This window comes from Helicoverpa armigera, chromosome 22 (assembly GCF_030705265.1).
Source record: "Helicoverpa armigera isolate CAAS_96S chromosome 22, ASM3070526v1, whole genome shotgun sequence".
Lineage (NCBI taxonomy): Eukaryota > Metazoa > Arthropoda > Insecta > Lepidoptera > Noctuidae > Helicoverpa > Helicoverpa armigera.
Genome location: NC_087141.1, coordinates 1,158,002 through 1,173,450, shown reverse-complemented (window position 1 = coordinate 1,173,450; position 15,449 = coordinate 1,158,002). Strand labels below are relative to the sequence as shown.

At 36.8% G+C, this 15,449-nt stretch overlaps 1 protein-coding gene across 1 annotated transcript in view; it reads right to left on the bottom strand.

The window, feature by feature from the left end:
- LOC110371739 (nucleoporin 88) overlaps positions 1–15,449 on the bottom strand; it is an 84,132-nt gene that overhangs the window by 41,727 nt on the left and 26,956 nt on the right. The gene's annotated exons all lie outside the window — the stretch shown is intronic.

The window sequence follows — 15,449 nt, the reverse complement described above, 5'->3', positions numbered from 1 at the left end:
ATACGAACAGCCGGCCAATTTATCCCAATGTCCTACGAAGACTTGCGAACAATTTAATTTAAAACGCGAACGGCGGAAACAGCCGAAGTCTGCCGATGATGTAGTCCAATATCGCACGCCTTGTTAATATAAATTTTGCACGGGCCATCGTCTGGTGGAAACTGTAAAAATATAAATTAAATCCTTGCATGCTTTTTTCGGAGATAAACTTTTTATGGGAACAATGGAGTTTGCGATTTTTATTTAATTGCAATCTGTGGTCAGTGTTAGTAGGTAGACGGCCAGTAGGTATACAAAACAACAAATTCTGCATTACCTAGTAAAATCACAATCACAATCTAATTGATAACATAAGGTGTCAAAAGGATTGAAGAGATTTTAGTACATTTCCCGATGTTTGTTTGAATCTTGGTTGTAGAAGGAATTGATCATTTAGAATCTAAAACGATCATAAATAGCATCTAAATTTTAGATGCTATTTATGATCGTTTTAAGAACCCTCAACAAACAATTGGCTGTCTCCGATTATGCAGACTACATAACATAAATATAGCCGATCGCCTAAAACAAAAAATCAGCTACCCAAAATTAAAAACACTCCATATAATTGGTTTCTAATTTCCACCACCCCCTCCCCCCTTACGACACAAAATCGCTTGCGACTAATAAACGCGCCTCCGTTAATTCATCATTGTTTTTCACTAATAAAAACATGACAAAAACACATCTTTTTCTTGGCGATTCTCCCCTCGGTCGGGACACCTATCGGTGAAATTTTGTTAAAAAAGTCTGTCAACTTGAGAACACTTTTTAAGTAGGTTCGCACGTAACGGCATTCATCTAGTTTTAAGTCTGTAATTTTTAGCGTACTTTTGATCTATAGGTTTGCACTTAATGTCATTTATCCCAGTATTAGAATTAGGCAAAGTTTTCAGTAAGAGTATATTATATTGTGTCTTATGTGCATTTTTTATAGACTGTAGTTGTGGCAGGGGTTACTAGTTCGACAAGTAATTTAGTTAATTGCACTTCTTGTATTTTGAGCACTTGTTAGATATAAAATTCTGATCTTAAATTAGCCATAATATTATTTTAACATCAATAAACCACAGTAACGACAGCCACTTAAAAAATCACCACCGACACCTTAATCAAAAAGAAAATAAAAAAAAAAAAACAAAAAGACAAAAGCATCACGCATAAAATTTAATTTCAGCAAGAAAAACCATGAAAACAAAAGGAGCGAAACCGTGAAAAAAGCACTAGTGGGCAATAACGGCCTAACTCCTCGTACTCGTATAGATCGAGAATATTTTAAAGTGATGTGCTTCTAGCAAATAATGAAATTATGCCGGGAGGGGAGAGTGGGGCTCCTCGGCCCATCTTCCACTTTTTCCTCCTTTTGTTTGTTTATTCGTTATTTATCGGTAGATCGAGGAGCCACCTTATAGATTAACATCAAAGGCATTTTACGGCGTATACGATCTCGTTAAAATTGAATGGCTCCCTGTAATGAGGGGGAATTGGTGTTCGGATCAGGTATATTTTTGAGCTTCTTAATAAACTTGAAAGAAGTCTAAATGTGGGCGAAAGATATTGCTCAATTACGTTAGGAAAACGAGTAGATGGAAGTGTAAGAAGTGATAATTAGTCTAAGAAATATTGCTTACCTTAAACCAATAGTGAGAGACTGTTTAAATGAATCATGTTAACAATTCAAAAATATTTTATGAACTTGCAGAGCCATAATTTCATTAATACCGTCCGCTTAGTAGACGACATAAAATTCTTCTACACGCATAAATACAAAGCAAGAAAATGTGATCAAAATCGTCCGCAGACCACCCGAACAGTCGTTATCGTGCTTATTGTTGTTTTTAATGAAATGTGACCGAAATGATGGCCGCCGAAGCTTTGTCCGTCGGATCGGTGTCCATTATCCCCCTTTTCCCTCTTAATATCCTGAAGGACCCGCAATAAAATTTGCTTCGCTATTCGGACGAGGTTGCGTGGAACTGATCGTGTGACAACTTTAGAGTGGTAGATAAAGTTTGTGATGCGTTTTATGTTCGCTCTTATTAGGATTGGTTTGTTTTTGGGATAAGGGACTGGTGATACAAGGTTAGGTAGATAGAGGTACAATTGTTAAATGAAGTTTGGTATTATTAAACGTATTGTAAGTTCCCTTTTGACCTGCGCCATAAAGAGGAGAGAGATAATAGGAATATTACAAACGCTAATACGGATTCGATGCAAACAAAAACCAAGGAACAAATACCCCAAATCTGTTTTCGACTATCGAAAAAAAGCCCAATGCAAATTTAAGGGACAACGACCGAAAAAACACGCAGAGGAAATTAATAAAACACCCACTAAAGCGAAAACAGGCGGAAAAATAGAGGCGGGGGACGAATAGAGGAAAAAAATGTCGACCAGCAACGTGCTCTTCATTAAGGCGGAATGGAAACACCGGATGAATTGATCAATCAGAAATTTTATGGCCGAGAATCACTCAACGGAAAATAATTCCCCGGCCGTTTCGTGCTTGGCTCATCGCCGCTGTTTTAATTTCGCCCTCTTGGGGAGATCGAGTGTCATCCAATCTATCTGACGACTTGAAGAAAAAAATGCCATCATCACCCCCTCCCCTTTCGTGGAGACCGCCTTAAAGACCGGCGGGCGATTATGTCCGTGGGACCGACGATTGTTGGATATCGATACCAATTGTAATCGATGTACTATTGTCCTCAATGCCATCGGCATTTGGTGGAAATCTCTACAACGTAATTGATGTTCCATATTATTCTTGTTGTTTACAACATACTGTGCACATATCTATATTTTTATCTGAATTTACAATTACTAAGTACACTTCTCCCCAACCATAGAACCGTCATTGTCCCATCGTTTAATCTCAAACTATATCAAAACAATCACAATACTCTCAAGCACCATAATTACTCAGTCATTGTTAACACCCAAACACCGATGTATCGATGTTTAGATTAACGTGAACAAGCAATTTGACGAGTAATCGCTCCCCATCAGCGCGGTAATATCGCATTCTGTTTGCAATCACTAATTAATCAAGATCAAACGGAAATAACAATCGCTTGCGCATTCATCATCTAGACAGACATCTAATGTTTTATGGAAGAAAAAATAGATTATGGTTATTAGAGATAATTTCACACTAGCAGGGAAGAGTAGGGATTATTTTCTACTTATAGAAAGATATTTTTCATTAACTGCCTCAACGTTTCAGCGATAATGACGCGAAGAACTCTGATTAGTTTAGCTGATAAATCGCAAACATGTGTTAGACGTAATATCAAACCGAATTCAACATCTCGACAAATGATTTCCAAAACATCCTTATTTATTAACATTGTCCAAAAAAGGACGCGTCAGCTGCCTCCCATTATTCCAAAAAAATATCCCGTCCATCGCTTATTATCCGAAAATTTGGAAGATAATTCTCCAAAGGAAAAGATGGGAAGGCATTAAAATAGCAATCAAACTGGCAATTTTGGGGGTGAAGTGTGCGAATTCAAAAAAGTACTGCGTACCGATTTGGGATGCAAACCTGCTAAGATGGCCGCCTATATCAGATTTGAATAAAGATCTGCCGTGGACAGGGACTTGTTCCGAATTCGTGAATAATTGAAAGGCCGTTTCTTTATATTGAATTTGTTTTTTTGACGGTCAATTTGTTATGCGGCTGGAATTAGACGAGCGGAATTTTCAACTGTTTATTTTTGTTAACTTATTGGGATACGAGGACCAAAAATGTTTGATTGCGATTTAGCATGAAGTTGTATTAATGTTGATTTAGTAAAACATTACTATACATCTTTCTATCCTCTAATTGGCATTTTATCTGTTTTGTTTGTCATCTGAACAAATCGTCTGCCACATAATTAACGCGAAATCAAATTTTTCGAAACCCCACTAAAACAAAAGACGCTCCCAACAATTGATTTCCATACCCCGGGGAGCATTAAAACGAGTGCAATACCTACACGGCAAAACAAGCGAGTTGCAATCTTAAAAAATAATAGGCATTAAACATCACCCCATGATCAAGGTTTAGAGACTCGAACGATCAGCCCCGAAGCTATCTTCATTAATGAAAACCATAAAAGTGGGGCTCCGCGGCCCGAAGGACCGTAGCGTAAAAATTCGCGTCAAACGGCCAACAACTTATTAAGCCCGCAAGGGACTCAGGTGGGGATGAAAAAATTATAGTATTTAACGATATTAAGTTATTGAAGTTAGATTGGTAGCTTAATTGGTTTCTTGATCGATTTTGCTGATGGCTTTAAAGGTTTTGGTAAGTAAGTGCTACCGGGGTTTTTGTAAGGAGTATTTGACATTACACCTTTTACAGCCTTTTCACACTTTTTAAGATCCTGTTAACTAAAAACATTATTGTAAATCTTCTAATAATTGGATTACGCTATCCAAAACTTACAAGATACAGAAAAATCCTTAAAAAATATCCAAAATAACTATCATCAATGTAACCTTCCACAGAACTCATTACTCACCGCAAAAAGCGATCCACTTTCAACGAAAAAAAAAAAAACAGAAAGCATTGAAAAATTCGCGTTCCGATATTATAATGATACACAGAACATTCGCGTTATTAAAACATACAAGTGGCTTATTAGTAACGAACATGCTTCAAATGAGGGTAGTCCAATGCAGAAAAATTGTCGGGTAGTAAATAATAAAGGTGGGTACGCGAGTCGCTCCCATTAGTAAGCTACAAGGTTCGTCTCGACTGACGCGTAGAAAGACATTGTTGGTATTACGTGAATTGAGTCGTTGTTTGCTATTGCTATTTCTTTAAAACTATTTAGACCAATTCCTATTGACAGTATAGTGGTGTTATTTTCTGATAGGTCCTAATATTTTTTTCAAGTTAAAGAACTTGTGGAATTGATCAAGATAATTATATTTTTAGTGCAAATATGGACACCTGACAGCTTCCATTACTTGAGCACGATTACAACGAAGCCAAAGCACTCGCAATTATCCCTATACCCGATACACGTTATCACCGCAACGATACGTAATAAAACCCCAAGTATCATGTTTTTGCGTAACAAGCAGACTAAATTACGACAATTATTCAATGTTCCCGTGTTATCGGCAGTTGTAAAATTGGGAGACAGTGGGGGATGCTCATTAAGGTGAAACCCGGGTGGGGGCAGCCCCCGCAGTTGATAATGTCGCCGGTATAAAAAGTCCCGGCGAACTTGAATGATGTATTGGTAGGTTCGCTCTTGACTCGGGTCGGATGGGTTTGGTCGCTATCTTTCAGGAAAGGTGGGAATATTCTAGAATTTGCAATTGTTGTGTTATCACGCCATCGTTGAGGGACGTCGAATTTGTACGTGACTAATGGTTTCTTGGTTTGTTTTATTGCACGAGAAGATATTATACATTCATCATGTCCCCTTTGAATTTTTCAACAGTAGGTCTTTGGAAAAGTTTGTGTCTCCAAAGGTGTTACAACAAACATACAATGTGCTTATTTGACTATTCATTACACACCTTTGATGCCTTTAATGATTCAATCGTATACATAACTTCGTTTTTCGCAGCCCACTATCGCAAATCACTGACCCATGAAACGCCAAATTAACTCAAATATGCCTACCCCTAAAATAACAATCCTAACCCATTCTTGTGTTAATTTCAAAGAATATTCTGACCTAGTGATCTCACATGCAGCCGTCAGGCGGGACCCATGTCATGGCATCCACAACTATGATCAAAGCTTATAATTGACTTAGATCGCTTTGCATCACTGCCTGAACTATAATGTAAGAGGATTTGAATTAGCAGCGTAACGATTGGCTACTCAAAGGATTTGTGGATGATAGTGGTTCGCAAGTTTTGAAAGGGGTCGCTTTTTGAAGAATTTGGGACAGTATTTGATGTTTTGGGTGAGATTATTGTTGTAGTGATAGTCAATATTGTTAAGCTGTCTGTAAATGAGATTGGAGATTCAAATATCTAAAACAAATTGACAGAAGCCACTAGTAAATTCTGTCATTCCTTTTACGACTTTAATAATGTCCTTTACTTTCAAGATACTTATAAATCTATTGATTGTAATTACACATACTTCTTCATAAGCAACTAAGTGTGCATTTCCATCTCACACTATCACTAAGTCATATCCTTTTTGGCCACCCATAAAATATTCTACTATGACATTAAACGTTAATATTTTGTAGTAGAATTTGCTGTTGAAGTGTCGTCAAAGTGACGAGTGGCTCTCGTGTTTAGACGCCGTTAACACTCGGAGGCTGGCGCAGATTTCCTATTCCTCTTTGGAGACCACTTCATGATTAGTGGGTCTGTTTTTATATAAATGTTGGATTATCTTTAAGTTTTCATTTAGGATGAAGAGGTTAAAGTTTCCTTCTTTGCTTGTGTCAGATACAGGAAACAGACCTAAACCGAAAAAAATTGATTCAAAACTATGTTTGATTATGTTCCTGAAATGGTTTAAGAATACTTTCGGGTTACAGCGTGCGACAATATTCCGATGAAACAGGCTATCAAAATTGGCTCAAAGTTATCGTGTTTTTTAAAGAGACAAATAATTATAAAGACTAATACGATTTTGGTTTTATATGGCTTTCAATTGACCCTCGTTCCATTTGAGCAACTGACAGTTAGAAAAACTGTAGCTTCGAAGCAAGACCAATCTCCACAGTAAAGTATATCATACTACATAATAAAATGGGCACTTAAAAAGCCGACTTCCATAAACGAACATTCTCACACCGCCAGAATAAATGCATCGTCATTAGGCGGGGTCGCTTCATTAGTTATTCATCAGGACTCTTCAAGCAAAAACGCGCGTTGCCAATTTGCACATATATTTATATTTAATATACAATATTTTTTTAACGAGCCCGCTTCATGTTAAAGTATTGAATATGATGTAATTTTTAGATACTTAGCAGGATATTTATAGGTAGAAAATTTTAATACGACGCTACCGTTATTTGCGAAAAATATTGCCAGACCGTGAACTATATGAAATCCTCAACATAATCTACATGGATGACATTACAAAAATTTTCGTTTTGTAGTTGCGGATAGTGCTAAGTTCAAGAAAACCTTTGAAACAGGAACACCATATCCATGTCTACCTCCCAGTTTACCAGTTCCATCAAAACATATTCATCCCAGCCCGCATTACAAACAAGGAGCAAAATACACAAATAAGGTCTTGCAAATAAGACGGCAGTGTTACAAGGGAGGGGTATCTAGGAAAAATAAATTAAACAACCACCTTACCGGGCCAGGGGATTGATCCGGGAGCATTATTGTATCTATAAACATTTCAATTGCGGTGAGACACGCTTATCCTGGTAGCGAAGATCAGGGGGATGTTAAAAGAGGAGAGGAGCCTTCGGGAGCTGCGTGTTTTCTTAAAACTGGTGTCATTTTGTTTAAAAATAGGTATTGAGCTACTTATATGGGCATTGATTTGACGACTACGTTTAAGGTAAATTTTTGAGAAGCCGACAAAAAACTTCACTATTTTTATAAACCCTACAAATGTAATTTAATTTAATGTAATGTAATTTAACAAAAATAAAGTTTCCAAGAATGTTAACATCTTACTAAAATTTTTGCATACATTCACCTAATCCAATAAAATGTTAAGTTACACAGAAATACACCGCTAAAATAATTTAGCGAAACATTTTTGTCAGGTCCTGAGTACCAAAAGACGTATCATTCACCCCGAATTTAACACAGAAAGGCCCAAAAAGCGGGGTTTCAAGACAAAATACTCCGTTCTTATCCCTCAACAAATAATCTATGTAAGGCCCATTCTCACGGCCGATATATATGCAGATGGAATTATTACCGAGGACGGCGTTAAATAAACGCGAAGACTGGCGTTGGGTCTCTTCAGCAGGATTACTGTCTAGTGATGAAAAAGGGAAAATCATTTATTTTATTACCTGTGGAAAAATAATAAGCCTTCGGAGGCGCAAGTCAAAATATCTCCGGAATTAGGTGAAGAATTTTGGAATATAATTAGAAGACTGTTATGTGTTGGGGAATATATTTTGTTTTTTTTTTTCTTGGACAGGATAAATTATGGGGAATTTCAGGTGTGATGTTTACGAGATAACTTAATGACAGCCAGGGCAAAATGCTTCATTTCGGGAGCAGATTTTTTGGTATCAAAACAAACAGTATCTACTTATCAACATCTATGTATAACTCGAAGCATTACAAACCAATTATTTTTAAACCAATAAACACAACAAAAACCTTAACCTTTAACGACACAAGAAATAAAAAAAAGCACATTGAGATTTCTCCACCCTTCCTCATTCACTGCCAATCATAATATTATTCTTTACAAACATACAGTATTCATCCCTATTCGCATCACCCTTACGAGTATCATACGTTTCAATCAAAATTATACATGTATTAGGTATAATGTATAATGTTGGGAGTTCTTCTGGCAAATTTTGTTGGTACACAGATGATTATCGATTGAGTTGCTCAGTTTACAAGTCGAGGAGTCTGATAATACGATGCCAGGATCTACCTAACAGGTAGCGTAGGATTTGTATAGAGTTGGTTCATGTGTGTTTGGTTATTTCAGTGTGTTACCTATCTTTGATAAATTCGATACTGAATTCATGTCTTCGGAGAAAATACGTGATATCTAGATTCAAAGAAGTAAGAAATAACTATTTGACTTTGATCAAGAATGCTCATTGTTTCTATGGCTCAAAAAAGATGACGCCCTTATAAATAGTCAATTTATATAAATAACTATTGAATATTGTGATATTGAAGGCGATACTGTTTGTATGTCTTGGTAAGTTAGAAAAAAAAGCAATATAAACTAATATCAATATTAATTTTATACTAATGTTTTCAGTGTCATACACCTTCCGTTACGCATCATTCCTCTATCGATTAATAGTTCGCCCAATACAATGGACTCAAAAATATCCTTCCTAAAAAGCTCGGTAACAACAGCTCCACAACCATACGCGGGGTGCGGTACCGTGCGTTTTTCGCGGGGTATTATCAATTATTAAACATCAGCATGGAAATAGCACCCGAGAGTCCGTCTCCCCCACATTGCGTACTAGAATAAAATATTCCCGGATTACTACACGGCCCGCTTCGGCACCGTGAAATGGTATTTCGGTTTTGTGCATGTTATTAGCAGGATTTGCATGTTTCTGATTTATTGTATTTTTCGGTAGGGGCTCCTTCTGAGTTTTGATTAAGATGTCAGTGTCTTAGCTCAAGTTTTGGGGAGCTTGGAGATGGTTGGGTGAAATTAAAATAATATTTCAAGATGCACACGAGTATCTTTGAAATGTGAGTATGCAAACTATATTTATGGGGACCATCTTCAGATCATAAAACTTTTCATTGTAATTTTATGTTTTGATGCTCAAGTATAAAGGGTACCGAATGTTTTCTGCAGTTGACAGCTGTCAATTTTCAACGTCAAATAGAATTTTTGTACTAACTGATAGAATTGTCAACTGCACCAAAAAACAGTCAGACCTGGCTTGTCAATCATCAAAGTTATCTTGTAAAATCGCTCAACTTTTTCTTGAAACACTCAAAGCTACTGAAAACGATACTACAAAGACATCTAATCCTGCATGTAGACAATTTGTCTCAGTATCAACTAGACGAGCTCGTGCTAAGATCTAAGTGTAGTTCCTAATCTATTGTGAGCTGCGATCGAGCGATAAACGTGGGAGTACTTGTAAACAGATCGTTGAATGATGTGAAAATACGTGTTGGTGAACACGGGCTCTTGAAGTGTTGGTTAAAAGTGAGATAAGTTTGATGTTAATGACTGTTTTAATGAGAATGATTATTTATCGAGCACGCTTGGGATAGTGAAGTTGTTATTTCTATAGGTTTACCTGTAATCTAAATGGCTGTACTATTTAATCAGCTATATATTGTTGATTAAAGTAAAATTGGTTGATTAAAGTAATAAATCCGACCCCAAATAAAATTGGGATAAGGGCAGGAGGATGATGATGATATTGTTGATTAAAGTACTGAAGAAATTAGTAAAAACGCATATGGATATAAAACGAGCCTTCGAATGTGTCAGACCAACTTCATCGATAATTTAAAGGCCAGAATTTTTTAAATAACTGTTTACTAAGAACATTCACATCTAATTTTTTAAGTAAACAGTTGTTTAAAAAAAGCGTTCATTTATGATGTCGGTAAAAATGGGTCTTAGAACTGAGAGGGGAAGTTTGGCTAGCTTGTCAGAAAATATATAAAAAAAATCTATCTTTCACCTTATTAATAATATATCATGTAATTCTTAACCTCCACCTCAACAGGTAGACAAAATACCTCCACATCTCAATAACGATGCCATGACCCAGGTATTCGCTTCAATTGACTGCAGAGCAAGCTAGTGGCTGCAATCAAACGCATCGTGCGGCTTCTAACCTCGCCTGGTATTGCAGAATTACCTAGCTTGATTTAATCTAGTAAATATCTTGTAGATCTTAGACAGGTAGAGCAAGACGCTTGTAGCTAAGTACGAAAATGATCTTTATAACGATGCACATTGTAAGTGTACCTATACTAGACACCGGTAACAAATGTGGAAGAAAAACATCGTGCTAGTGCATAAAGTTCTGAAAATTATGTGTCTAAAATCACTAACTGACCTCAAGCACCTGTTTTTAGGTGAAAAAGTGGCCAATTTGAAGCCTATCAAATTGGCCACTTTTTCACCTAGAGTAAAATTAAAAATATAATCGAACCTGAAGCATGCCTGCTTGGAAGAGTGTTGATCAATACATTGTAGATAGATAGATAGATAGATAAAACATTTATTCAGACAAACAAAAAGACACCACAAAGATACACAATAAGAAAAATAAAACAAAACAAGAAGTGGGTAGAAAGAGAAACATAAAATATGAAATACAATCAGAGATTAACGGCGCGCTGCAGTGTCTTACGTTTGCACCGAATGGGAGTCCAACTCAGCATGTGTCAGGTAGAATACCTGACGCTGGTATTCTGCTGGATCCCTAAAAATTGTACGGGTATTAATGCATACTATTCCCAAAACCTAATATTATCAGCATTTCCAAATAAGAATGGACCCTCCAAAAATGTAGTACAACTAATTAAATTAACCAAACGGTCCGATACACCTGCATATCTACCGCGAATACCTTCCATTCAATTTTCTAGTCCATTTCCGAACAGCATAATTAAATTTGTCCGTTTTACCTTACGGGCGACCGTTTTTCCCGGCAGTCCTTAACTGCGATATCAGGTGAATCTGATTTTATTGTTTTATTACTGCTTTTGTTCTAGATTATGTTGTGGAACGATAGATTTGAGCAGGTTCAAAAGAGATAATTTAAGACGAATATTTCTCTTCGTTTACATATCTATGGTTTTCATTTACTCGCAAAACAACATGATATTTTGCTCTATTTTGATATCATCAACATTTTCATCACAATTCATTGACAGCAAACAACTCTACAACAGCAAGCAGAAAGTCCATCGCACTTAATACCTCCAAGAAACATCTGTTCCGATATAATCAAATTAATCCATCTACGAACAGATCGAAACGTCAGACTGGACCAGTAGTGAAAATAATTTCATCTGGAAACCGTCCAAAATGTCTTGACCCTCATCTCACTAAGGGAATTTCTCATACAGTACAGAGTTCAGAACATTTAGAAGAGGGTGGAGGGTCTTGGTAAAATGGCAATGGCTGTGCGAAATGGTATTATGATGGATTGTATGCCGACCGAATGGTCTTTTGACGGGTACATCGCTCAATCGTTCTTTGACAAGGAGAGAGTGCTAAGAAACGATTGGGTCAATTATTTTCTGTGTCACAGAAGGACCCCGGTATTGTTATAATGAAAGCGGGAGGTAGATTGATGATTATCGAAGTGGTGTTTTGAGGAAGTGCAATATGTGTATGATATGATCGAAGATCCAAGAGAACAGATAATTTCGTAATGCAAAGTTTAGTTAGAGTTAAACATACGGAATGTTGATATGCAAAGTAAATAAGACGATTATGATAAGCCAGACACGTGACCATTGCACTGGCACTGAAGCTCTAATGAAGACAAACTCCAACTTAATTAAGACCCCATCCAAAAAGGATTAACTATCAACCGATAACAATACATCAAAAAGAATAGTACAACCCAAAACACGATTGAACCGGACAGGCAGATACAATCTACATTTAATTAACGGTCAAACCCAAACGCCACAAAACATCAAAGGCTATCTAAATACGCTCAGAGCAAAATCGTCTAAGCATCGGCGTTAGGGACCCTCGAACAATTTGTGTCTTCATACGAGGTGAAATTTTCACCCACGTTTGTCCAATAGTCTATTAAAACCTTACTACCAATAAGACTCTATCCTTTGTTTATAATAAACACTTTCCCTACCTGCATCCTGCTCGCACGGCTCTCAAAAGTGGTGGTGATGTCTCGTTCTGGCGTTTGTTTTGTAGTAGCATTCTAGTGCATATCTAGGGTAGAGAAGTACGGAATACTCCCCAGGAACGTTAACGACGCACCCCGAGTATGCCTGAGGCCGATTCAATTACTACTGTCGTATTATTTCGACGAAAATATGTATGTGTGTTGTACGTTTGTTGTGGTGTATATTAAATTCTGTTTCGTGTTTATTGGTCACCGTCGGCGATGTTTGGATAAGGGTTGAACGTACAACACCCGTATATTGGTACGAATTGTTGGTACCTGTTTAGATTAATTCTGGGTGCTTGTATGTCCGAATTTCTCGATATTAGGTATGTTTGGTATTAAGTTTAAGTTCTGTTTAGGTGTTATTAATTAAAAAGCTGATGTGAATGTTTTGGGGATTGTTAATTTCAAATCCAAACGAGTTTCCTCACAGCTAACTGATTAATTATATTTAAATCTGGATTTACCTGAACTGAATATACACTGACAAAATACCTATTATAAACATTGATATATTACATTGTAATTAGTTCTTAAGTTTACTCTGTATTTTTCTAATAAATAAATAAAATAAATTATTGACTCGATAGCAAAGGATCAGCTATCATAATTGCCATTAACGAAGATCACGACGTCATTATAACTTAATTCTAAGGGCAATATCAGAGGCGAACTATAATAGGTTTGATTAACTAGCGGCGGCCCGCAGGGTACAATCATCGGCCCGATATCGCCCTTAAACAACTCGATAAGGTGTTATCGGTAGCCCTTGCTGCTATTTATGGGGAGTTAATAGTTATCCCTCAATTTTGGGTTCGAATAATAGGCTGAGGTTTGATTTTCCTCATATTCTATAGCTATAGACTCCAGATTTGATAGCGTTAATTTTCAAAATGAAGAAATCTATATAGGACTTTAAAAATCGATTTATCTCACCCACATGGTGACACACACGCACATAATAGTATTTGATTTGTAACATGTTTGGACTTTAAAGGAGGCTATGACCCTTGAGTTTGTTTCGGCGTTTCTTCTCAGGGATCAGTCAGTTAGGAAATGCCAACCCCAGCGTTCTTAAAATGACGTGTAAAAGTGATGTAATGTCCAACTTGCAAAATAAACGATTTCATTTCATTTCCAAAATATTACCTAACCAAACAGAAACTTAAAATCCCACCTCAAGCTCAACAACCAGATCTACAAATACAAATAAACATAGCAACAACACATAGACACGATGCGTGCGGTATATTAATTTTTCAACGAGTGCAGTGGTGCTCTTGAAAACGTCGCCGCGGGCGTCGCAGACAGTCGCCGAGTGTTGCCGACGCGATGTCTGGCCGGAGAGCTACGGAACCAGCGGAGCGAGAGCGAAGCGAATAAGGAATTTCGCTAGGGTATCGTGTGTATTATAAGATGGTGATGGTTTAATTGAATAATTTCTGGTGTTACTGTCTTAGGTGTAACTGTATTAGATTTTTTATATTCTGAATCTTACGAGCTGACTCTAAACCTCAATACATTTTATTCAAAAAGTATGGAACCTATGTAATAAAGCAAAATACTACCTACGTATGTATCTACGTGTGATCTATGTTTATAATTCTTCATTTCTCACTACACTTTGATTTAAATATACCGAGATATTGTTCTAAACTTTGATTTTCAGTCGGTTTTCCTTATGGACGCCACGGTTTCGAAGTCGCTACTTTTATAGCCTTGTTACGGAGAACGCATAAATATAGTAAAGCAATGTGAGGAAAAATGGAATCAACGTGAATTTTCATTCACTATATTATTTCATGCTTAATTTTTGAGTAGTTCCACAAGTGTCAATCAAAATAATATGAGCGTGGAAACTAAAAAATAAATATACCTTATAGGTATATTCATTGGACAGTGGACTAGTATCTAAAGAGCAATTTGTTTTTTTGGACATAGCCCTAATCCTTACTTAACAGAAAGCCCTGCCTTATCGGCAACATCACTTCAGAAATCCGAAAACCTACCTCATCATCATCTCAGCCAAAGGACGTCTACTGCTGAACATAGGCCTCCTCCTTAGATCTCCACAGATACCTGTCGGAAACGACCTGCATCCAGTTTCTTCCAGCGACCTTTATAAGGTCGTCTGTCCACCTGGTTGGACGTCCTACGCTGAAACCTATCTATCCAATCATTTTTCAAAAACGTACTCCTAACAAATAATAACAAGGTACATTTTATTCTGCGCTTGCTTTCGTGATGCCTAATTTGTTTAGTCTTCTCCCCATCATTGTCTTGTACAGGGGACGATGATCAATTAAAGAGGTTTTCATATGCAAATGTCTCGGGAGCTATTTTAATTACGTGTTTTGATTGCATTATATATTGATTGCGTTCGTTATGTCGGGGAAGGGGGTGAATATAAATGTATGTTATTAAATGGGTATTGGTTGGGTTATTTGTTTCTGTAAATTAAGTGAGATCTTGTGATATTTCTCTAGTTTTCAAATTCACCTGCTTCAAGTAGAAATAAATTAAACTGCCCGGATTTTTTTAGTTTTGTTCAAGAAACGTTTTCATCTTGTAAATAGGTAGCTGAAAAAGTTAGGGTACGTTTTTGAGCTTGTTTGCGGGTACTTTTATTTTCCCTTTATATACTTAAACAAAGCACTTATTTAGCACATACCTTTCGTGGTTCTGACAGCTCTCATAGCAAGTTAATGGCACATACCTGAAATAAAAAAGACTATGTCAGAAACGAAAGAACTTGGGTGGGTGGATAATGCATGATCGCATTTGGTTAAGTGTGTGTAGTTTTATAAGCCTGAGAGCACCAAATTATTTTAGATACTAAAAGATGCATTGACCTGAGTTCTTCTTCCTTCACCAAAACGAAAGACTTCTTTCACCCCTGATCAA